Here is a 25,539-nt window from a genome sequence, read left to right as displayed (position 1 = left end):
TATTTTCCGATCCATATCAAGACATTTCTGATGCGCAGCCACTCTTGGTATTGGATCAGGAAGAGGAGGTAGCAACAACCGCTACTCAGCAGTCTGACAACAGTACCCAGATCAGCCCAAGGAGGAGGTTGGTCCCCGGTGTTGCTGCCTACTCTGAGATCTCTACTTATAGCGGTGGGGAAGGTGACGTTGATGATGACGTGTCTAGTGATATCACGTGGGTGCCCACAAGAGAGGAATAGGATGGGAGTTCAGAGGGAGATATGGACCAGCAGATAGGGAGGAGAAGCAGGAATAACTTACATTGCACAGGAGGGACAAAGCAGACTGCAAATGTATCAGGAGCGAGTCATCGACCATGTACGGTCACATCTGGCGCTCCCAGGACACCGGCACATGGCTCCGCAGTGTGGGCTTTTTTTAACATGTCCGCTGCTGACAATAGCGTTGCCATCTGCAATCTTTGCAGTCAACGCATTAGTCGCGGTAAGCCCAACACTCACCTAGGGACGACCGCCTTAAGAAGGCACATGAGCAGCCATCACCGAGCCCAGTGGGAGCAACGGAACACACAAAGCCACACTCCAGGCTCTCACCGTCCAGCCTAGTCTTCTACTTCTCCTTCTCCTCTCTCCTCACAATTGTCCTCCACTCCACCTTCCATCACGCCAAGCTCACGTTTTTCTGCAAAAAGGCAGGCTTCCGTGGGCCTAATGTTCGAGCGTAAAAAAATGTTGAAGCTGGATAACCCTCTTGCCCAACGGTTGACGGCTGGCTTGTCAGAACTGATAGCCCGCCAACTACTGCCATATAAACTGGTGGACTCGGAGGCCTTTTCGAAAATTTGTGGCCATTGGAACACCACAATGGAAGGTCCCAGGAAGGAAGTATTTCTCAGAGAAGGGCATCCCAGAGCTATATGGCCATGTTCAGCGACAAGTGAATGTATCTCTGGCACACAGTGTCGGTGCCAAGATACATCTGACCACAGACACGTGGTCTAGCAAACACGGGCAGGGAAGGTATATCACTTTTACTGCCCACTGGGTGAACCTTCTGACGGCCGTCAAGCATGTAACCCGTGGCACCCATGTAGATTTGGTTTTATCGCCACGGATTGCATGCAGGCCTGGCTCTTCTTCTCCTCCTCCTACTCCATCCTCCTCCCTCTCCTCCTCGGCTGACTCCTCCTTTTCCGCTGCTAGCGTCTTTTCCGCTGCGCCGCCCAAGCTCCCCAGAACCTATTCGACATGCCAGGTCAGACGTTGCCATGCCGTGCTGCGTCTGTTGTGCCTGGAAGCCAAGAGCCACACTGGCCCGGCACTCCTTTCAGCTTTGCGTTCACAGGCAGATCAGTGGCTAACACCGCTCAATTTGACAGTTGGTAAAGTGGTGTGTGACAACGGTGCCAATCTGCTTAGCGCATTGAAACAGGGCAAAATTACGCACGTGCCATGCATGGCACACGTCTTAAACTTGGTCATGCAGCGATTCGTTGTCAAATACCCTGGGGTCCAGGACATCTTGCAGCAGGCAAGGAAAATCTCGGCCCATTTCAGAAGATCTTACACGGCCATGGCTCGCCTTGCTGACATTCAGCGGCGACACAATCTGCCGGTCAGACATCTTATTTGCGATTGCCCGACACAATGGAACTCAACCTTCTATATGCTTGATAGGCTGCTCCAGCAGAAACGTGCAGTTAACGTCTACCTGTATTAACTCTGCGGCAGAACAGGTTCTGGGGAGCTGGGTTTTTTTTCATCGCGCCAGTGGCTGCTCATGCGCGATGCATGCAGACTTCTGCGGCCATTTGATGAGATCACCAAACTGGTCAGTCGCAGCCATGGCACCATCAGTGACATGGTACCTTATGCCTTCTTTATGGAGCGTGCATTGCGTTGTGTCATTGATCAAGCTGTGGAGGAGCAGGAGCGGGAAGATGAGGAAGTCGCAATGCTGGATGAATTCCCAGGGGGGCTACTCTATCTGAGACAAGTGAACAACAGGAGTCTGAAGAGGAGTCAGAGGAGGATGGTGCTGGGGCGGATGAGGAGGAGCAAGAAGAGCATGCTTTAAACCTTTCTGGGATCCCTGTTGTGCGTGGATGGGGAGAGGAGAATGAAGAGGACGACATTATCCTGGATGATGAGCAGGAGCCAGGCCACCACACCGCTTCCAGGTTAGTGCAAATGGGGGCCTTCATGCTCCAGTGTTTCTATAGGGACCCCCGTATAAAAAGAATAAGGGTCAAGGACCAGTACTGGGTGGCAACGTACTTAGACCCCCGGTACAAACACAAAATGGCGGAAATGTTACCGCCGTCACAGAGGGCTGTCAGAATGGAGCACTTCCAGGCCTTGCTTCGAGAAATGCTGCATTCTGCTTTTGCGTGCGCTGGCAGAGGAGCAATTCCCACTCCCAGAGAAGGAGTTGCGGGTACCAATCCAACAGCGCCTGCAAGAAGAGGCCGGTTTGAAGATGTGTTGGTGACTTCGGATATGGGGTCATTCTTTCAGCCGACCCATCGACAGGTGTCATCCGGATCCAGCATCAGGGAACGCCTAGACCGTCAGGTGTCCGACTACATCGGGTTAACGGCTGATGTGGACGCTCTGAGGAGTGATGAACCCCTGGACTACTGGGTGGGCAGGCTTGACCTCTGGCCAGAGCTTGCCCAATTTGCAATCGAACTGTTGGCTTGCCCCTTGTCCAGTGTCCTGTCCGAAAGGACGTTCAGCGCAGCAGGGGGGATCGTGACCGATAAGTGTACTCGCCTAGCTTACCACAGTGTTAACAACCTCACATTTCTAAAAATGAATGAGGCATGGATCTCGGAGGAATTCAACACATGTGACCAGTAGACCATGTATATGTCTATAAACAATTTTTTTAATCGAGCACACAGACCTTCTTTCTTCATTTGGCTCACTTCCTTGTCCAAAAAAAGCACACCATACTATATGCCCGTACCCTCATGTTTGAAGAGGTTGAGCGGTGTGATATTTCTACTGGGGCTGCTTATTATGAGGGGCTCCCACCATCCCTGTGCTGTGCTGACTTCCTCCTGGGGCTGTACCTCTGCTGTGCATATTATGAGGGGCTCCCACCATCCCTGTGCTATGCTCATTATGAGGGGCTACCACCATCCCTGTGCTGTGCTGACTTCCTCCTGGGGCTGCTTATTATGAGGGGTTTCCACCATCCCTGTGCTATGCTGATATCCTCCTGGGGCTGCTTATTATGAGGGGCTCCCACCATCCCTGTGCTGTGCTGACTTCCTCCTGGGGCTGTACCTCTGCTGTGCATATTATGAGGGGCTCCCACCATCCCTGTGCTATGCTCATTATAAGGGTCTCCCACCATCCCTGTGCTATGCTCATTATGAGGGGCTCCCACCATCCCTGTGCTATGCTGACTTCCTCCTGGGGCTGCTTACGGTGCAGATGTCAGTGCTGTATATCACGGTGCTGGTGTCAGTGCTGTATATCACGGTGCTGGTGTCAGTGCTTTATGTCACGCTGCTGTTGTCAGTGCTCTCTATCACGGTGCTGGTGTCAGATGACTCTATCATGGTGCAGGTGTCATTGCTGTATGTCACGCTGCTGAGGTCAGTGCTCTCTATCACGGTGCTGCTGTAAGTGCTGTATATCACGTTGCTGGTGTTAGTGCTTTATGTCACGCTGCTGATGTCAGTGCTCTCTATCACGGTGCTGGTGTCAGATCACTCTATCACGGTGCAGGTGTCATTGCTGTATGTCACGCTGCTGATGTCAGTCCTCCTCCATTGCCTTCATGCACTCCACAGTCCTGAATTGTCACAACAATTTCACATATAAAAAAAGAATGCTTGTAGTTGTCGATCCCAGATTCACGTCATACATGTGTTATGTCATTGGCCATGTGGTGGGACTATGTTTGCACAGCTAGTAATTATTTTGTGGCTGCAAATTTGACCTGTAGGTTTGCAAAGTTTGCCTCCCATTGAAGTCAATGGGGCCCGCCACGAACGCTATGGTTCGCGAACTATCGGCCGTGTTCGCAGTCCGCGTTCACGAAACGTCCCATCGGAAGTTCGTCCATCACTACCCCCCAATTAAGAAGGACCATATGACATTATGGTTCTGCGTTACCTTAGGGACGAATTGTCTGTTGAAACTCGCCCGCATGTTATTATTCACTCATTTATGTTGCATACAATTACACTGTGATACACCATTATTCCATCAGAGATTCTAAACCAAAGATGCCTTGAATTGTACATATTTTGTAAAGGTTCACTTCACTACTATATATATATATGCTACATGTGTATTATATACTGTAACATGATTAATACATTTGTTCACCCTATACCTTGCAATAAAATAAGATTAAAAAGAAAATCTCTCCATATACTGCCAATATTTCTGATACATGGTGGAGAATAGTTACCCACTGTTTGACGTCTATAGGGTTGATTTACTAAAGGCACATAGGCTGTTCACTTTACAAGGGAATTTTCCCCAGAGCTTAGTAAATGCAGTGAAATTTCACTTTGCAAAGAATACCCAAGCATGTTCAAAGAAATAACAACGTTGTGCTTGCATATAATTGGAAGATGGAAGCCAGCAGAGCTTCACCACGCTAAACTGTGAGGATAATTCCCTTGCAGAGTTCATCTTCCTTTAAATGCAAATAGCCTATTTGGCTTTAGTAAATCTTTTTTTTTTAAAAATTTCGCAATCAAAGATTTAATTGTTCAAAAAGTATCAAACATTAATACAATAAATGTATAACAAGTGTATGAAAGAGAAACAGGTTTTCCATTATGACAATACAGTATTGTTACTTCTCATAGGTAGTAGTATTGATCTGAAAGGATCATTAAGTGTCTGAAGAAGGAAAAGGAGGGGGTGGGGGGGAGTTTTAGGAGGGTTAATAGAGGATGATAATGGTGAAGAAGAGAAAAAAAAAATAATTAAATTAAGGGGGGGGGGGGGATCTAGGGGGCAAGGTTAGGGGGGAGCGAAGAACAAGACAATCATTCAGTATATAAGTATATACGTATACAGCATACCTTGGGGTTATGAGGCTACACGTCTGAAATGAGGACAGATGTAATAAGGGGTAAAGGTTATCTGCTTTACCTGAAATGTTAAAGACAACTTCAATATATTCACAAGTAAGAGCAGCTAAGCTTCATGTAAGGATGGCTTGGTACTCGTTTGAGAGGGTGAAAAGTTGCCAGGGTTGCCAGGTTTCATGGAAGCTACTGCTGCTTTCTCTTTTCATTGCTAGTATTTCTTCTATCCTATACATATAATGGACTCTATCCATCCAGTCCCTGACTGTTGGGACACGGGTGGTTTTCCAGTACAAGGGGATTAGGCTTTTAGTTGCCATAAGTAAGTGCCTGCATAAGGACTTCTTATATTTACTTATCGTATAAGTATTGATGTGTAATAGACATGCAGCTGCATCTAAAATCATTGTTGTGTCGGTTATTCGTCTAATCCAGTAGGCATGGACCAGGGGGCATTCCCACCAGATGTGCATAAATGAGCCTGTTTCTTTCCCGCAGCGCCAATAGGTATCTGAGGCTGTGGGAAGCCACTTTTTAATTTTTTGGGGTGTCATATACCACTGAGTAAGGATTTTATAGGAGATTTCTTGGAACCTAGAACTTAGTGAGCATTTATGTGCGAAAATGTAGGCCTTCTCCCATTGTGTGTCCCTTATGTTGATATTTAAATAGGTTTCCCATTTTTCTTTATATTTGTTTTTTTCCGTTGTACAGTGGGAGGGTTAACCATCTATATGCTAGTGATGTTGTTTTGGAGGTGTGGGAGCTCTTGTAGCAAATGTCTTCTAGAGGTGTTAGGTTTTGGATAAAACAGGTTTTATATTTGCTGTTAAGGAGAAAGTCCTTTATTTGCATATAGAACCAGGGGTTTGAGAATGAATCCCCATATTCTGAGTTAAGAGTATCTAGCGACTTGATTTTGTTTCCGCTAATGCAGTGTATGGCTAAAAGCTTAGCATTGTGGCCCGGGGTCAGTAATATTTTTTTATTTAATCCAAGGGAAAAGTCGGGGTTATTGGCAAGAGGGGTCAACGGACCTGGGATGGTTGCCAGTTTGTGTTGTTGAGCAATCTTGTGCCAAATATTCAACGTGGAGGCTACCAGAGGGTGTGATATATTTTTGGTGGATTTAGAATGTAGTGACCAGGGATAATATAAAGCCTGATTCTTGTTGTGTATGTGTTCAAGTTGTACCCAATCCTTAACTGTGCTATGGCAGTGCCAATCAATAAGTCTGGTAATATGAGTGGCATAATAATACTTTTTGAAGTCCGGTAGACCTATGCCTCCCTTGTTTTTAGGAAGTGTTAGAACACGGAAATTCGTCCTAGGTCTTTTATTGGCCCAAAGAAAATTTATTTGTAGTGTCAGTAATTTGGAAAAAAAGGAATTGGGTATTGAGATAGGTAGGACGTTAAAGATATATAGCAGCTTGGGGAGGATAGTCATTTTTAAAATTGCGGCTCTGCCGAACCAGAAGAACAATTTGGGGGGCCATTTTTGGAGGTCTTTGGCTATGGAGTTTATTAGAGGGATATAGTTTGTCGCGTAAAGAGATTCTATGAATTGTGTAAGTTTTATTCCCAAGTATTTGAGTGTATTGTGTTCCCATTTAAATTTATAATTTCCCTTGAGACGGTCATATTCCTCCGGCGGGAGGTTGAGGTTTAGTGCCTCGGATTTTGTTTGGTTCACTTTGAAGTTTGAGATGAAACCGAACGTCGCAAAGGTTTTCATGAGATTTGGTAAGGAAATGTGTGGCTACGTAACAAATAATAAGAGGACGTCCGCGTAAGTGGCGAATATATATTCTCGTTTGTGTATTTCAAGGCCTGTAATGTCGGGGGACAGGTTGATGGTTCTGATGAGTGGTTCAAATGTTAGAATGAATAGTAGAGGTGATAAAGGGCAGCCCTGGCATGTGCCGTTATTTATCTGGATCGGGTCTGATAGAGTGTTATTCATTTTGATTTTTGCCTGTGGGTGTCGGTAGAGGGCTTTGATCCAGTTCATCATGTTTCCACCTAGGCCTATGTGGGTACACGTGGAAAACATGTAATCCCAGGAGACTCTGTTGAAGGCCTTCTCTGCGTCCGTGGACACCAAGAGGCCTCCGACTTTAGAGCTCCATGCATAGTGGATCAAATTCAGGGATTTGATGATATTGTCCCTTGCCTCTCTGCCGGGCATAAAGCCCACTTGTTCAGGTCCAATAATTTTCAAAAGAAGGGGTTTTAACCTATTGGCTAGAATTTTTGCAAGCAGTTTGACATAAATATTCAAGAGGGATATTGGTCTAAAGTTTGCACAGTTTGAGTGGTCTTTGTCTGGTTTAGGTATAACTGCTATGTGTGCCATGAGGAAGGAGTTGGAATTGTTGTCTCACTTAGCTAAGTGATTGAATGCGTTTAAAAGTGGTTTGGAGATTAACTGTGTATAGGTTTTGTAGTATTGGGACGTTAATCCGTCTGGACCTGGACTTTTACCTGACTTTAATTCTTGGATTGCATGTTGTAGTTCTGTAATGGTAATTGGTTCGTCTAATTGTTTTGTGTCGGTGGAGTATAGGGAAGGGATCTTGCTATTCGATAGGAACTCTGTATCATATCCTCTCGCGTGTGCAGTATGTGTGCAGGTTTGTGTTGTGGAGGTAGCTTATACAGTTTAGAGTAAAACTCTTGGAAAAGTTCCGCAATTTTTTCAGGTTTGTGTTCAAGAGTACCTGCTTTGTTTCGCACAGCATGGATATGGTTAGCCATCGTTGCATCCCTTAGGGCTCTAGCGAGCTGTTTCCCGCTCTTATCTCCGTGCTCATAGAATATGCTCTTTCGGAAGAAAATACATTTTTGGGTTTGGATTTGTAACATTTGTAGTAGAGTATTCCTGCAATGTGCAAGTTCATCTGCTGCTTTAGCCGTAAGGGATAGCTTATTCTGTGTCTCAAGTTTAGCAATCTTATTTAATAGTTTCGTTATTTCAGCGTTCCTTTCCTTTTTCTTCCTAGCTCCCCACTTTATGAGTTCCCCCCTAACTACACTTTTGTGGGCTTCCCAATTGTTAAGGGGGTTTGTGTCTGTATCAACATTGTTAGTGAAGTATGTTTTAATAGATTTGTGAATGTCATCATATATAATCTGATCGGTCAATAAGGCGGCGTTCAGTCTCCAATTGAAGGGGGTTTGTTTGGGTGCGGATAATTTCAGGGTGACAGCAGTGGGGGCATGATCTGATATAGTGATAATTCCAATATCTGCTTTGACGAGGTTAATTAGGTCTCGCTGAGACATGAAAATTAAGTCTATCCTGGAATACCTTTTATGTGGTGGCGAAAAGTAAGTATAATCCTTCCCTGTTGGGTGTGTGGACTGCCATGAATCGACCAAGGCTAGGGATTGTAATAAAACCTTTATTCTTTTCAAAATTGTATAGGAAATGTGGGAGTGTCCCGTGGAGGTGTCTTGAAGCAGTGAGAGTGAGATATTATAATCTCCTCCCAGAATGATGCAGCCCTCTGCGAACCACTTAAGTTAATTTATAATTTTGTTACAGAAAGTGATGTGAGCCTTATTTGGGAAGTATATATTTGCCAAGGTGATTAGTGAACCCTCCCATGTGCCTTTGAGAAAAATGTAGCGTCCCTCGGGGTCAATTAGTCAATTCAAATGGGGCTTGTTTGTTCATGAGAATGGAGACCCCTTTAGTTTTGGCTAATGGGTTTGTGGCATGGTATTCTTAAAATTGTTGGTGAGCTTGGGGATATTTTGGCCTTTAAAGTGCGTTTCCTGTAAAAAGACTATGGATAGATTTTTTTTTTGAGTTCTTTTAATAGTTTTTTTCTTTTTTTCGGGGATGTTGAGGCCATTTATATTATGTGAAATTAGATTTGGGGACTTACCTAAGAAGGAGTAAGCCATGTTGGAAGTGATTGAGGGCAAGAGTTAACAGGGGGGTGATGGAGAAGTAGTAAATCTACACCTAAGTCTGCTTCTGTGCATGGTTCTATAAACTGTTTAATGTACTCTGGGAATATATATCTATATATATATATATATATATATATATATATATACATATATTTATATATACACACACACACACACACACATATACACTCAAAACTTTGCATGCCCAGGCAGAAATCATGAAATTTTGTCATTGATATTAAAAATATTACTGACCATGCTAACAAACTTTTTATTTAAGGATAGTGATCATATGAAGCCATTTACAATCACATATTTGTTTGGCTCCTTTTTAAATGATAATGATAATCATAACAGAAATCACAGAAATTGCCCTGATCTAAAGTTTACATACCCTGGAATGTTAGTCCTTGGTACAGAATAACATGGCACAGGATAACAGGTTAATTTCCCACATCTATGGCTTTTTAAATTTCAATTAGTGTCTGTGTATAAATAGTCAATGCATTTGCCATCTCTCATGTGGATGCACTGAGCAGGCTAGTACCTGAGCCATGGGAAGCAGAAAAGAACTGTCAAAAGATCTGCATAACAAGGTAATGAAACTTTATAAAAGTAGAAAATGATATAAAGAGATATCCAAAGCCTTAAAGAGGAACTGCAGTCTGCTCACATAATTTGTAATAAAAACATCTTTGCAAATCTGAAGCTTCCATCCAACCACTTTGCATATTATTTTATATATACTGTTATTCTGTACTTGCCAATTATGCTGCAGAAATCTCCCTCCACTAAGTCTGGCTTCATCCATTTTAACTGTGGGTAGCTGAATCTGCTGCCTCTTCACTTTCCGTATTTACACAGACACACAGAGGCACACCTCTAGCTCTGCAGCCCTGCAGCTCTCATTGGCCCTTTTATGACTCATCCCCGTCCCTTCCTGGCTAACTCTCGAGAGTGAGAGCTGTGCATTATGTTATAAGTCTAGCCCAGTTCACGAGAGGTCAGGTTAAGGCAGGTGACATGAAGAGAGCTCAGAAACAAATGTTGCTCAAGCAACCACTACTGGTCTGAGAGGGATTTAAATAGAGAAGCACATGAGGGGCTGGACAGGAAGTATCAGGAAGAAATCATATTAAGCAACAGGTGAGGCCAGTGACACCCATAGCTGCAGAGTGCAACAGAGCTGAACTCAAGCTAGTGGAACAACAGGTGCCAGCTGGCCTACAGCAGTAAAGGTGAGACACAGATCAGCTCCGCAGCTGATCTGTGGCAGTACCCCCCTCTTCCGAGGTCCCCCTACATGTCCAGGGGCTGGTTTGGAGGGAAATTTCCGATGGAATCTGGTCACCAAACGTGGGGCCGAGACATCGGTGGCAGGAACCCAAGACCTCTCCTCCGGACCATAGCCCTTCCAATCAGAGTACTTGGAGTCCAATATTTCTTAGTGATCCGTGGTATCAGCCACAGGAGTGGGGTGAGAAGAAGTGTGAGAGAAGCGGCAATTGGGGACCAGTGGCCTGAGCAGGGAGATGTGGAAGGTGTTGAGTATCCTGAGATGAGAGGGCAGACGGAGCTTGAAAGCAACTGGATTGATCTGACAGAGAATAGGAAATGGACCAATGAAGCGAGGGGCAAATTTCATTGAGAGCACCCGAAGTTGGATGTGCTGGGTAGAGAGCCAAACTATAGGCAGGCTGGAACTTAGGAGCAGGATTGCGATGACAATCTGCTGTCGTTTTATGCCTGGAAGCAGCTAGATGAAGATCCTCAGAGACTTCTTTCCAGATTGAGTTGAAGGACCTTTGAGTTTCAGCTGCTGCTGGTACAAGAGGAGAAATGGGAACAGGAAAGAGAGCAGATGGATGCTGCCTGTAAACAGTGAAGAAGAGAGATGTTTCCAGAAATGGCATTGGAGTGATTGTTTAAGGCAAATTCTGCCCAGGGCAAAAGGTTCACACAGTCATCTTGGTGGGCTGAGATGAAGGCACAGAGAAAAAGTTCTACATTTTGATTGACATGTTCCATTTGCCCATTGGACTGGGGATGAAAGGCAGATGAAAAATCCAACTTAATCCCAAAGGAGCTGGCCAAGTCTCTCCAAAATAGAGCAGTAAATTGAACTCCTCTGTCAGAAACGATATGTGAAGGCATCCCATGAAGATGAAAGATCTCCTTAATGAAAGTTGAGGCAAGACTGGGAGCAGAAGATAGGCCTGGGAGAGGAATCAAGTGACACATTTTGGAGAACTGATCCACCACTACACAGATGACTGTAGAACATGTTGAGGAGGGCAGATCTGAGATAAAATCCATGGAAATACAATGCAAAGGTATATCGGGAACTGGTAAGGGCAAAAGTAACCCAGCAGGGGCGGACATGGAAGATTTGGATAGTACACAAACCGTACAAGCTTGAACATATTCCTTGACATCCTTATGAAGAGAAGGCCACCAGTAATTATTCTGAAGAAGGTCACAAGTACGAGGTATGCCAGGATGTCCAGAGAACTTGGAGTCATGAAGTTCAGGAACTACAAAAGTTTTACCTGGAGGAGGCTGCGTAGACTGGAGCTGAGTAGTGGCTAGAATATGATGCGGAAGGATGATGGGACTAGGATCTAGGTGATTCTCAGAATCGTTGACATCAAACAACCTGGACAAGGCATTGGCTCAAAGGTTTTTGGCACTTGAACGAAAAGTAATGTTAAAGTTGAAGCCGGTGAAAAAGAAGGCTCAGCGAGTTTGACGTGGGTTAAAGCATTTCGCGGATTGGAAATACTGCAGATTTTTATGATCTGTATAGATGGTAATACAATGGGAAGAACCCTCTAGAAGATGTCGCCATTCTTGAAGAGCTGGTTTAATAGCCAGTAGCTCACGGTCCCCAATGGTATAGTTCTTCTCCACATCAGAAAACTTATTGGAAAAGAATCCGCAAGGCTGAGACTTGCCCTTCTCAGCTTGGAGTAGGATGGCACTGACTCCTACAGAAAAGGCATCAATCTCCAAAGGAAAGCGTTTTGTAATGTCCAGACGTAGGAGAATTGGGGCGGAGAGGAAGGCTGCCTTGAGTTTAACCACTTTCAGACCGGACCAATTTGCTGGTCAAAGACCAGACCACTTTTTGCGATTCGGCACTGCGTAGCTTTAACTGACAATTGCGTGGTCGTGCGACGTGGCTCCCAAACAAAATTGACGTCCTTTTTTTCCCACAAATAGAGCTTTCTTTTGGTGGTATTTGATCACCCCTGCGGTTTTTATTTTTTGAGCTATAAACAAAAATAGAGCGACAATTTTGAAAAAAACGCATTATTTTTTACCTTTTGTTATAATAAATATCCCTCAAAAATATATAAAAAACATTTTTTTCCCTCAGTTTAGGCCAATACGTATTCTTCTACATATTTTTGGTAAAAAAAATTGCAATAAGCGATTATTGATTGTTTGCGCAAAAGTTATAGCGTTTACAAAATAGGGATAGTTTTATAGCATTTTTATTAATAATTTTTTATTATTTTTTTTTTTACTAGTAATGGCGGCAATCAGCAATTTTTATTGTGACTGTGACATTGTGGGGGACCCATCGGACATTTTTGACACATTTTTGGGACCATTGTCATTTATACAGTAATCACTGCTATACAAATGCAGTGATTCCTGTGTAAATGACACTGGCAGTGAAGGGATTAACCAGTGGGTGGCAGTGTAGGGGTTAAGTGTTCCTAGGGGTGTGTTACTAACTGTGGGGGGGGTTGGGCTTTCATTTAGTGAACACTGATCCCTGCTCCAATCACATGGAGCAGAGATCAGCGTCACTAGTTGCTAGGCAGAATGAAGAAATGCTGTTTACAACGGAATTTCTTCATTTGGCCGCTCCGTGAGACGATCGCGGGGATGCCCGCGGCGATGCCCGCGACAATCGAGTCCGCGGGTCCCGCGACCGTACTCATGGGGGTCCCGACCAGCGCGGGAGCGCACCGCCGGCGGCACGCTCCCGATGGCAGGGCGGCAAATTTAAAGGGACGTACATGTACGCCCATTTGCCTGCCCGTGCCATTCTGTCGACGTACATCGTCGTGCGCTGGTCGGCAAGTGGTTAAGGAAAGCATCAATGGCATCAGGGGATCAGAGATGGGCATTGACCCCCTTGCAAGTGAGAGATGTAATAGGGGCCACCAAGGTAGAGTAGTTACAAATGAATTGGTGATAGTAATTGGTGAAGCCCAAAAAGCGTTGGGTGGCTTTAAGACCAGAGGGCTGGGGCCACTCAGAGATGGCCCGAAGTTTGGCTGGGTCCATGAGGAGTCCCTGTGATGAGCTTATGTAGCCCAGAAATTGAACTTGTGTTTGTTCAAATAGACAATTCTCCAATTTTGCATATAGACAATTGTCCCGTAGACGCTGTAGCACAGTTTTCACATGAAGAAGATGGGTAAGTAAGTCTGGTGAGAAAATAAGAATATTATCCAGATATACAATAACACAGACATACAGAAGGTCGCAGAAGATCTCATTAACCAAATTTTGGAAGACCGCTGGGGCATTTCATAAGCCACAGGGCAAGATATTCATAATGTTCATCCCTGGTGTTAAAAGCATTCTTCCATTCCTCTCCTTCACGGATTCTTATTAAATTGTAGGCCTCTCTAAGATCCAGTTTGGTAAAAACATGAGAACCTCGGAGTCTGTTAAAGAGTTCCAAAATTAAAGGAAGAGGGTATCAGTTCTTCACGGTGATTGTGTTAAGGTCCCTGTAGTCGATGCATGGACGGAGTGAACCATCTTTTTTCGCTACAAAGAAGAACGCGGCTCGGGCAGGTGAGTTTGACTTCCTGAAGAAACCCTTTTGCAGGTTTTCCCGAATGTATTCAGATATGGCTTGTGTCTCTGGAATAGATAGAAGGTAAACTCGGTCTCAAGGAGGAGAGGTCCCAGGTAACAGATCAATGGAGCAGTCATAGTCTCTGTGAGGAGGAAGGCGATCAGTGGACTTTTTGCAGAAAACATCTCGGAAAGACTGATATTGGGAAGGCAACATGAGAGTTGTGGAGGTTTCAGCCAGAGGAATGGAAGGAGGAGGTAGCACCTTGGAAATACACTGTTGCTGACATGGAGGACCCTAAGCCAATACTTGTCAAGAATTCCAGTCAAGATGCGGGGAGTGTTTCTGCAACCATGGAAGGCTAAGGATGATGGGACTGGTGGATTTAGGCAGAATTAGTAAAGAGATCTCCTCAGCATGCAAAACCCCAATGCGTAAGACAATAGGAGGGATTTTAAACCAGATGGGGCTCATAGGCAAGAAGGAGCCATCTACTGCGTTCACGGAAAGGGGTATAGCCAAGGCAACAAAGGCAATGCCCAACTCAGAAGCTAAAGATTATTCAATGAAATTCCCGGCAACACCAGAGTCCAGAGAGTGCAGATAGTTGATAGGCATTTTGAGCCCAGTGGATAGCCACGGGAAGAGTGAAACAAGGGAAGCAGACAAAATTAAAGGATCGGTCTAGATCACCTCCCTTCGAGTGACCTAGACCCTGGAGTTTCACGGATGGACTGGACAGGAGTTCAAAAGATGTATTTTATTGCCACAATAAAGGCACAAGCCCAATCCCATGCGTCGGGCATGGGATTGAGAGAGGGAGACTCTGGTGCGATCAGTTGGAAAATGGTGGCTGTAAAGTTCATAGTGGATGGAACACTGATTGAGGAAGCCCCGACAAGCCTTAGGGTCGCCAGAAAAATGAGGTGGCGGCGGCAGATGCAGGCAGGGATTGCCAGCTGTAGTAAATAACACAGGAGCAGCTGAAGCAGAAGCAGGAACGGGAGGAGCTGAAGTTGCAGCGAGTTGCAGATGATCAAGACGTGAGGTAAGATCCTGAAGGACCAGCATTATTTGCTCTTGATTGCTTGCTGGGAGTTAAGTCTCTGAACTAGATGTTGCATTTGATCCTTGGTCAGTGGCCGATTCTCAGAGGCACCCATGGCTTGAGCAAACTGTTATGGTACTAATAACAGTGAGCCCACAGGTGAGCAGGTGACACGAGATCCCTGGGGTGTGGAGTCTAAGGGCCAGCCGGTATTCTGCCAGGGACCCCCTCACGAGGGTTTGGTCATGACCCCCGGGTTCACCCAGATCGCTAGGGGAGTACCAGAAGACACTTCCGACAAGGATGGATGGATGAAGCAAAGGAGAGCCAGATAGCATGCCAAGGTCAGGGCAGGCTGCAGACAATGCAATCAGAACAAGCCGAGTTGGTACAGGACAGATTAGTTCATGAGAGGTTAGGTTAAGGCGGGTTACACGAAGGGACCTCAGAAACAAATGTTGCTCAAGCAACCAGAACTTGTCTGAGAGGGATTTAAATAAAGAAGCACATGAGGGGCTGGACAGGAAGTAGCAGGAAGGAATCATTAAGCAACAGGTGAGGCTGGTGACGCCCATAGCTGCATAGTGCAGCAGATCTGAACACAAGCTAGTGGAACAACAGGTGCCAGCTGGCCTACTGCAGTAAAGGTGAGACACAGATCAGATCCGCAGCTGATCTGTGACATATAGCAACATAGAAACTGCTCCAAGGCTTGGTTGACTCATTCTGCAGCACCCATTGGACTTCGGGTGATTTGCAGAGGAGAAGGAAAGCTGAATTCCTAACTGTAAACAAAAAGCTTGCCAAAACCTGGAAACAAACTGGCTAACCCTGCCTGAGATGTTAACCTTGGGTAGCCATGTAACCGAAAGATCTCCCGAGCAAAAATGGATGCCAGTTCTTTGGATGTGGACAACTTCTCCAGTGGAATACAATGAGACATTTTCGAGAACCGGTCAACCACTGTAAGCATAATTGTGTTGCCCTGAGAGTTGGGTAACTCCACAATAAAATCCATAGACAGGTGGGTCCAAGGCCTCTCTCCATTGGGTATGGGTTGTAGGTGGCCCACTGGAAGGTGCTGTGGTGTCTTATACTGAGAACACACGGAACAAGCAGCTATGAAGGTGGTCACATCAGGGTGGAGACAAAGCCACCAGAATTTTTGAGAAATAGCCCAAATGAATTAATTCTTCCCTGGGTGGCCAGCTGCCTTGGGAGAATGGTAAGTCTGGAGCACAGCACTGCAGAGATTCTCAGGGACAAAGCAGCGGTCACCAGGTTTCTCAGGAGGAAATAGATCTGAGTGGCAAGAATTCTGTCAACCAAAAGTGAAGTGAGACTAGTATGAATGGTGGCCAAAATACGAATGGGAGGTATCACAAGAACAGGAACCGACTCCATCTTGGAAAAGCAGAGGAAAACTGTAGCGGCAATGCTTCAGCCCTTACAGAAAAAAAAGCCCATTGCACCCTTCTGGGAGATAGGCGTTTTGCCTCAGACAAGAATGTGAGATTCTTATGGTTAGTCACAATGAGGAACGGCACAGTGGTACCTTCGAGGAGATGCCTCCATTCTTTCAAAGATAAAATGATAGCTAACAATTCTCTGTCCCCAATCTCGTAATTGTACTCTGCAGGAGAGAATTTCTTAGAAAAGTAGCCACAAGGATGTATAGTGCTCTCAGAGATGGGACATTGAGACAGAAGGGCACCTACTTCAGTCTGCATCAACCTCAAGAATGAAGGGTAATGTAGGATCAAGATGTGCAAGCACAGGAACTGAAACAAAGGTAGCCTTGAGAGACTCAAAGGCTTTAATGGAATCCGGATACCAATTCTGTTGGTTACCGTCCTTTCTGGTCATATCAGTCAGGGGTTTGACCAGAGAAGAGAAGTTCCGAATACATTTCTGATAATAACTGGCAAGGCCATGAAAACATTGAAGCAGACGTAGACCTATGGGTTGAGGCCACTGTAGAACTGTGGATAGTTTTGTTGGGTTCATCTGAAAACCGGCAGTAGAAATGACATAACCCAGAAATGTAATCTGTTCACGATGGAACTTGCACTTCTCCAACTTACAATACAGGTAATTATATCTTGGCCTGTGTAGCACACAGGAGCCATCTGTATGGTGGCTCTCTAGGGAGTTTTAATATATGAGGATATCATTGAGATAAACCACCACACATTGCTGCAATATATCTCGGAGGACATCGTTGATGAATTCCTGAAAAACTGCAGAAGCGTTGCAAAGACCAAGCGGCATTATGAGGTATTTGTAATGTCCTGCTCTTGTATTAAATGTAGAGAGCAAGGAGCAAGGAGTTTACAGTGGGTGTTCCAGCTTTCAACATCATAAGCAGGTGCATTCTAGGATTATTGACCAAAGGAATTTGGATGGACTGGTGCTCTACAACAGCATCTGGATGACAATCTGAACCTAGTAGGCCGTGCTCCCTTTAAGTTTCTTGAAGTATAATTTTTCAGCTTTTACTAAATTGTACTTTTAACTAACGCCTAGAAGTTCTGTTTCCTAATATCCACACAGGATACAATTCATGTGCATAAGGCTTCAAATGGGCATACTATAGCCTGTGCGAGGGCCCTGTTTGCCCACACAGGGATGCACAGGTGTTCCATGTATCCCCATGCCAGGCAGTCCCATTCATGTCAATTAGAACGCAGTAGCTGTATGGACACAGTTGCTGCTTCTAGTTACACTAACACTGTCTGCATTCAGATTGACATGAATGGGATTGCCTGCATGAGGATACATGAAACACATGTGCATCCTTATATGGCCAAGCACAGCCCTCACATTGCCTAGTTAAAAATGACAGGTCCATAAGTAATGTGCAGACCCAAAATGCTGACATGTGAGTGCCCAAGAATTTAGGTGCATCAGACTGCTGCTCACTTATCTTAAAAGTGGATGTTTTTAAGCTTCTGTGCAATATGATTATTTAAATACTGTAGATTCTAGTGCAGTTTAATTTATTATCATTAGTATGTAATATTTCCAAACAAAATGTTCATAATGCTAAATATTATGTACTGTTAATTAACATGCTCTGCAATTATGTAAAACATTAGATGTGAATCATTAGGATTAATTTTCAAACAAAAAAGCTGTTTACACAGGGAAGAGGAGCCTTAACAATGACAAGAAGTAATGCATAAACATTTCCAGGACATGTTACTTGTTAATTTTAATAATCCCCACCAACCATCCCAGATATCACAGCACTGTCCCAGTATTGTAACAAAATCTCTGGGGTTTCAGTTCCAGGCCATGTGCCTGAGCCCAGTACTAGAACACTAATTCCAGCTCCCAGCTCTGGGTCTACAGCATGTAGGCACTTCCAAGTGGAGTGATCTGCTGCCCAACAGTGTCTGCAAAGTTTTTGATGTCACCACATAGGCAGCAACACCACACACTGAGCAGGATCCAGGTGAGTATATACTGCACTACTAACTTTTAACTACCAATACCTGGGTATGGGATATATTTAACAGTTCAGGTTCAGGTCCAGAAGAACAACCATCTCTGCAGCACTTCAGAAATCAGACCTGTATGGTAGAGTAGCCAGATGGAAGCCACTCCTCAGTAAAAGGCGCATGACAGCCCGCCTTGAGTTTGCCAAAAGGCACCTGAAGTATTCTCAGACCATGAGAAACAAAATTCTCTGGCCTGACGAAGCAAAGATTGAACTCTTTGGCCTGGATGGCACGTGTCATGTCTAGAGGAAACTAGGCACTGCTCATCACCTGGCCAATACCATCCCTACAGTGACAAAGGAGTGGCTACGGGACAACTCTGTGAATGTCCTTGCATGGCCCAGCAAGAGCCCAGACTTGAACCTGATTGCACATCTCTGGAGAGATCTGAAAATCGCTGTGCACTGACGCCCCCCTTCCAACCTGATGGAGCTTGAGAGGTCCTGCAAAGAAGAATGGGAGAAACTGCCCAAAAATAGGTGTGCCAAGTTTGTAGCATCATACTCAATAAGACTTGAGACTGTAATTGGTGCCAAAGGTGCTTCAACAAAATATTGAGCAAAGGATATGAATACTTATAGTATGTACATGGGATTTTTTTTTCATTTTTTTATTTTTAATAAATTTGTAAAGATTTCAAACAAACTTATGGGGTATTGTTTGTAGAATTTTGAGGAAAATAAAGAATTGAATTCCTTTTGGAATAAGACTTTAACCAGTTGCCGACCGCCGCACGCCGATGTACGTCGGTACAATGGCACGGGCAGGCATAAGGACATACATGTACGTCCCTTGCCTCCCGCGGGTCGGGGGCCCGATCGGGCCCCCGCCCGGTGCCTGCGGCGGTCGGTATTCGTTCGGGAGCGATCCCGGACGAGGGGACGGCCATTCATTCATGGCCACCCCCTCGCGATCGCTCCCGACGAATAGAAATCCCCGGTGACATCACTTCCTCTCCTGTAATGTAAACACAGGAGAGGAAGTGATGTATTCTCTCCTCCGTGTCGGTATTTTTCGTTCCGACACGGAGGAGAGCGGATCAGTAAGTTGCACCAACACTCACACACACAGTAGAACATGCCAGGCACACTCACACCCCCCCTTTACCCCCCGATCACCCCCCCAATTACCCCTGCCCCCCAGTCACAGTGACACCAATGTCATTTTTTTTTTTTTTTGCATTGGTGTCATTTGTGACTGTAATAACTGTTAGGGCAGTTAGAGTTAGCCCCCTTTAGTTCTAATGTACCCCCCTAACCCCCCCAATAAAGGTTTAACCCCGTGATCACCCCCCGTCGCCAGTGTCACTAAGGCTGGGTTCACATTGCAGCGGTTTATGAGAACGAATGTGATTCGCACCGCACTGCAGTGCAAATCACATCCGATCTCTGTGCGATTCGAGTTCTGCCATTCGCCGCACCCGCCGCACCCGCCACACCCGCCGCACCCGCCGCAAATTCGCACGGGACCCTTTTTTTGGCCCGCAGCAGAATCGGATCGCATGGGTGTTCACACCATGCGATCCGAGTTTGCAGATCGCACTGCGATATGCGAACTGATCTGGGGGTGTCAGTAACATTTCACTGACACTCCCAGCAGTTCGCATAGGGCAGTGTGAACTGCCGCCGGGAGGCATGCGATGCGGGAACCCGCCGCGGATTCGCGGCGTTTCCGCATCGCTCCAGTGTGAACCCAGCCTAATAAGCGATCATTTTTCTGATCGCCGTATTAGTGTCACAGGTGACGCTAGTTAGGCAGGTAGGTATTTAGGTTCGCCGCAGCTTTTTATAGCGCCAGGGACCCCCATATACTACCGCATAAAGCCCCCTGATTGCCCCCTAGTTAACCCTTTCACCAGTGATCACCATATAACTGTTACAGGTGACGCTGGTTGGTTAGTTATTTTTTTATAGTTTCAGGGCACCCGCCATTTATTACCTAATAAAGGTTTAACCCCCTGATCACCCGGCGGGTGTCATTTGTGACTAATAACTGTTAGGGCAGTTAGGGTTAGCCCCCTTTAGTTCTAAGGTACCCCCCTAACCCCCCCAATAAAGGTTTAACCCCGTGATCACCCCCCGTCGCCAGTGTCACTAAGGCTGGGTTCACATTGCAGCGGTTTATGAGAACGGATGTGATTCGCACCGCACTGCAGTGCAAATCACATCCGATCTCTGTGCGATTCGAGTTCAGCCATTCGCCGCACCCGCCGCACCCGCCGCAAATTCGCACGGGACCCTTTTTTTGGCCCGCAGCAGAATCGGATCGCATGGGTGTTCACACCATGCGATCCGAGTTTGCAGATCGCACTGCGATATGCGAACTGATCTGGGGGTGTCAGTAACATTTCACTGACACTCCCAGCAGTTCGCATAGGGCAGTGTGAACTGCCGCCGGGAGGCATGCGATGCGGGAACCCGCCGCGCATTCGTGGCGTTCCCGCATCGCTCCAGTGTGAACCCAGCCTAATAAGCGATCGTTTTTCTGATCGCTGTATTAGTGTCACAGGTGACGCTAGTTAGGCAGGTAGGTATTTAGGTTCGCTGCAGCTTTTTATAGCGCCAGGGACCCCCATATACTACCGCATAAAGCCCCCTAATTGCCCCCTAGTTAACCCTTTCACCAGTGATCACCATATAACTGTTACAGGTGACGCTGGTTGGTTAGTTATTTTTTTATAGTTTCAGGGCACCCGCCATTTATTACCTAGTCTCACTAGTGTACCCCTAAATTTAGGGGTGTCTACTTTCCAAAATGGGGTCATTTGGGGGGGGCTTGTGCCATCTTGGCATTTTATGGCCTTCAAAACTGTAACGCCCTTAGAAAGCCTGAAGGCGGTGCTTGGTTTTCGGGGCCCCGTACGCGGCTAGGCTCCCAAAAAGTCCCACATATGTGGTATCCCCATACTCAGGAGAAGCAGCAGAATTTATTTTGGGGTGTCATTTCACATATGCCCATGGCATGCGTGAGCAATATATCATTTAGTGACAACTTTGTGAAAAAAAAAAAAAAAAAAAAAAAGTTTGTAATTTTCCCGCAACTTGTGGCAAAATATAAAATATTCCATGGACTCAACATGCCTCTCAGCAAATAGCTTGGGGTGTCTACTTTCTAAAATGGGGTCATTTGTGGGGGTTTTGTGCCATCTTGGCATTTTATGGCCTTCAAAACTGTAATAGGTAGTGAGGAGTGAAATCAAAAAATTACGCCCTTAGAAAGCCTGAAGGCGGTGCTTGGTTTTCGGGGCCCCGTACGCGGCTAGGCTCCCAAAAAGTCCCACATATGTGGTATCCCCGTACTCAGGAGAAGCAGCAGAATTTATTTTGGGGTGTCATTTCACATATACCCATGGCATGCATGAGCAATATATCATTTAGTGACAACTTTGTTAAAAAAAAAATAAAAAAAAAAAAGTTTGTAATTTTCCCGCAACTTGTGGCAAAATATAAAATATTCCATGAACTCAACATGCCTCTCAGCAAATAGCTTGGGGTGTCTACTTTCTAAAATGGGGTCATTTGTGGGGGTTTTGTGCCATCTTGGCATTTTATGGCCTTCAAAACTGTAATAGGTAGTGAGAAGTGAACTCAAAAATGTACGCCCTTAGAAAGCCTGAAGGCGGTGCTTGGTTTTCGGGGCCCCGTACGCGGCTAGGCTCCCAAAAAGTCCCACATATGTGGTATCCCCATACTCAGGAGAAGCAGCAGAATTTATTTTGGGGTGTCATTTCACATACGCCCATAGCATGTGTGAGCAATATATCATTTAGTGACAACTTTGTGTAAAAAAAAAAAAAAATTTTTTTTTTGTCATTATTCAATCGCTTGAGGCAAAAAAATAAAATATTCAATGGGCTCAACATGCCTCTTATCAATTTCCTTAGGGGGTCTACTTTCCAAAATGGGGTCATTTGGGGGGGTTTTGTACTGCCCTGCCATTTTAGCACCTCAAGAAATGAGATAGGCAGTCGTAAACTAAAAGCTGCGTAAATTCCAGAAAACGTACCTTAGTTTGTAGATGTGACAACTTTTGCGCAAACCAATAAATATACAATTATTGACTTTTTTTTTACCAAAGACATGTGGCTGAATACATTTTGGCCTAAATGTATGACTAAAATTGAGTTTATTGGATTTTTCTAATAACAAAAAGTAGAAAATATCATTTTTTTTCAAAATTTGCGGTCTTTTTACGTTTATATCGCAAAAAATAAAAATCGCAGAGGCAATCAAATACCATCAAAAGAAAGCTCTATTTGTGGGAAGAAAAGGACGCAAATTTTGTTTGGGTACAACATTGCATGACCGCGCAATTACCAGTTAAAGCAGCGCAGTGCCAAAGTGTAAAAAGACCTCTGGTCATTTACCAGCAAAATGGTCCGGTCTGAAAGTGGTTAACATAACAAAATGTGGAAAAAGTGACGCAATGTGAATACTTTCCGGATGCACGTAGATGCTTCCGAGTGGAGTGATCTGCTCTCCAACAGTGTTTGCAAAGTTTTTGATGTCACCACATAGGCAGAAATGCCAGACACTGAGCAGGATGCAGGTGAGAATATACTGCACTACTACCTTTTAACTACCAATGCCTGCGTATGGGGTATATTCAATTGATCAGGTTTCTTATTACTGTATATTCTTCATTTTTATTATCAAGATTTGTTAATATGTCTGCAAAATGTAAGTAAAAGTGCAGTTAAACAGCTACGGTATATAATATACTAAGAAATAATGTGTGATTCTGTGCCTTCGGTAATAAGCAATGGAAAAAAAGTGTTAGTAGGCATTCCGATAACTGCTACAGGCAAATGTAACTGTGGATGGCAGGGACAACTTAAACATTCAAATGCCTAAGAGGGCGTTAAGCATTGTTTCTCACCACCAGCTGGTATCATGTAATTCTCAGTTCTGCATTGGCCTCTTTTGCTAAGTATCGAAGGATTTTAATTGCAGGAATATAACGTTTCATAATCCAGCCATGTAGAAGTATTTTGTATAACAAGAAAGAAGTGGAATTAGATATACCACTGGATATCACGAAATACTCACTGTGCATCCTATTTACTGACTGAATAATGGCAATATATGTCAAAAACTGTCAGAGAATGGACACTGGGGGTTATTTACGAAAGGAAAATCCACTTCGCACTACAAGTGCAAACTACAAGTGCAAAGTGCACTTGATATTGCACTGAAAGTGCACTTGAAAGTACAGTCATTGTAGATTCAAAGGGGACATGCAAGGGAAATAAAAAACAGCATTTTAGCTTACACATGATTGGATGATAAAATCAGCAGAGCTTCCCCTCATTTCAGATTTACCCTTCAGATTTACAGCAACTGCACATCCAAATGCACTTTGCACTTGTAGAGCAAAGTGGTTTTGTCTTTCGTAAATAACCCCCACTGTATAGTTCTAACAGATGCAATGGACACTATGGAGTTGATTTACTAAAGAAAAAAAGACTGTTCACTTTGCAAAGGAATTTGCACTTGTAATGAATTTTCCCCCGAAACTTAGTGATTGCAGTGGAACTCCGAAGACTTCCATCATCCAATCATGTGAAAGCAAAAATGCTGTTTTTCCTTGCATGTGATATATTCTGTGCAAAGAAAAATGTTACCACATTCACTAAGCTACGGTAAAGAACATTTTAAAGTGAACTGCCTATTTGTCTTTAGTAGCGAGGAGCGAACGGTTCGGCCCGAGCATGAGTTCGGGCTGAACTTTGGCTGTTCGGACATTCTCCGAACAACCAAACTCAGGGAGTTTGACCGTTTGTCCAGCCCGCCGAATGACCACAATGCACTGCGCCACCACACAGTTCATTGAAAGCCCTGATTGGCTGAAGCAATGCCCAATCAGGGCATAGAGCACTGTCAGAGCCATGATTGGACGCTGTCATGATGACTGTATCCAATCACGGCTCATTGCTCTTAATACTGCTCCACACTATATAAGTATTCATTCCATAGTGGCCATTTGTAGTGTGATAGCGGCATGGAGAGAGATAGAACAGGGCTCTGTTCAGTGCTATTAGGCAGTTAGTGTGCTGTAGTGTGCTATTCTGATTCTATTGTCAGTGTAGAATATCAGTTTAGTGTGCATCTAGGTATAATTCAGTGTGAGTGTAGTATGACCATTCATCTTTACATTAGTGTGAATGTAGGGATAGTTCAGTCAGTGCGATTGTAGCGCGACCACCATTTATCTTTACATTAGTGTGAATGTATGGATAGTTCAGTCAGTGTGAGGGTAGTGACCATTTAACACAGTATATTTTATTGCATTACTGCCAGTTTAATGCTGTATTTTTCAGTGCGGTACGCGTCATTTAACGCAGTACATTTCTGTGCATTAGTGCACACTTAACAGAGTATGTTTTAGTTACTGCAAGTTTAACACCGTACATTTCAGTGCATTACTGCAAGTTTAAGCCATATATTTCAGTGCATTACTGCAAGTTTAACGCTGTATATTTTATTGTGTTACTGCAAGTTTAACGTCATATATTTCAGTGCGTTACATACCGTTTAACGCAGTACATTTCTGGGCATTACTGCACACTAAAAGCAATATATTTTATTGCGTTACTGCAAGTTTACCACCATATAGCTCTGTGTGCTATTGCAAGTTTAACTCCATATATTTCATTGCCTTACTGCAAGTTTTACGTCATATATTTCATTGTGTTACTGCAAGTTTACCGCTGTAAATGTCATTGTGTTACTGTAAGTTTAACGCTGTATATTTCATTGCATTACTGTAAGTTTAATGCCATATAGTTCTGTGCGTTACTGCAAGTTTAACGCCATATGTTTCATTGCATTACTGCTAGTTTAACTCCATATATTTCATTGTGTTACTGCGAGTTTTACGCCATATATTTAATTGCGTTACTGCAAGTTTACCTCTGTATATTTAATTGCGTTACTGCAAGTTTAACGCCGTATATTTCATTGCATTACTGCAAGTTTAATGCCATATTTTTCTGTGCACTACTGCAAGTTTAGCGCCGTATATTTCATTGCGTTACTGCAGATTTAACACCACATAGTTTTTTGCGTTACTGCATTTACACATCTTTATTACAATTTGTTAATAAGCAACCCCCACCCCCATCCCCTCCCATCATGTCTGAGAGGACAGCAAGGAGAGGCAGGCGTTCCCATGGC

This window comes from Lithobates pipiens, unplaced genomic scaffold, assembly GCF_037356315.1.
Source record: "Lithobates pipiens isolate NorthernLeopardFrog02 unplaced genomic scaffold, aLitPip1_a1.2 Scaffold_8, whole genome shotgun sequence".
NCBI lineage: Eukaryota > Metazoa > Chordata > Amphibia > Anura > Ranidae > Lithobates > Lithobates pipiens.
Note: the sequence above shows the minus strand (reverse complement) of the source record.